Genomic DNA, 386 nt, shown 5'->3' on the forward strand with positions numbered 1-386 from the left:
CCGTCTAGTATCTAGATAATATTGTGTAGATCATCTTTGCAAAAATTTCAGCCAATTTGGTGATCGTTAAGGCCCTCAAACTCGAGTTTTTCTGGTATGAACACAACCGGACAGAATTCAGTCCGTCCATTTGTTTTTTGAGTTTGAGGGCCTTAATGATTACCAAATTGGCTGAAATTTTGCAGAGATGATCTACACAATATTATCTAGATACTAAACGGTGGAGATGAGGAATTCGATCAGAAAGTGGTGCAAAAATGGAAATCCGCACCAAAAAATTAGTGCAGACGTCCGCAGTTGAGAAAATCAGTATATATATATATATACAGGAATGATATGAAGCAGACGTCCGCACTCGGCTTAAAGTGCGGACGTCCACACTTTAA

Source organism: Fragaria vesca, linkage group LG6, assembly GCF_000184155.1.
Source record: "Fragaria vesca subsp. vesca linkage group LG6, FraVesHawaii_1.0, whole genome shotgun sequence".
NCBI lineage: Eukaryota > Viridiplantae > Streptophyta > Magnoliopsida > Rosales > Rosaceae > Fragaria > Fragaria vesca.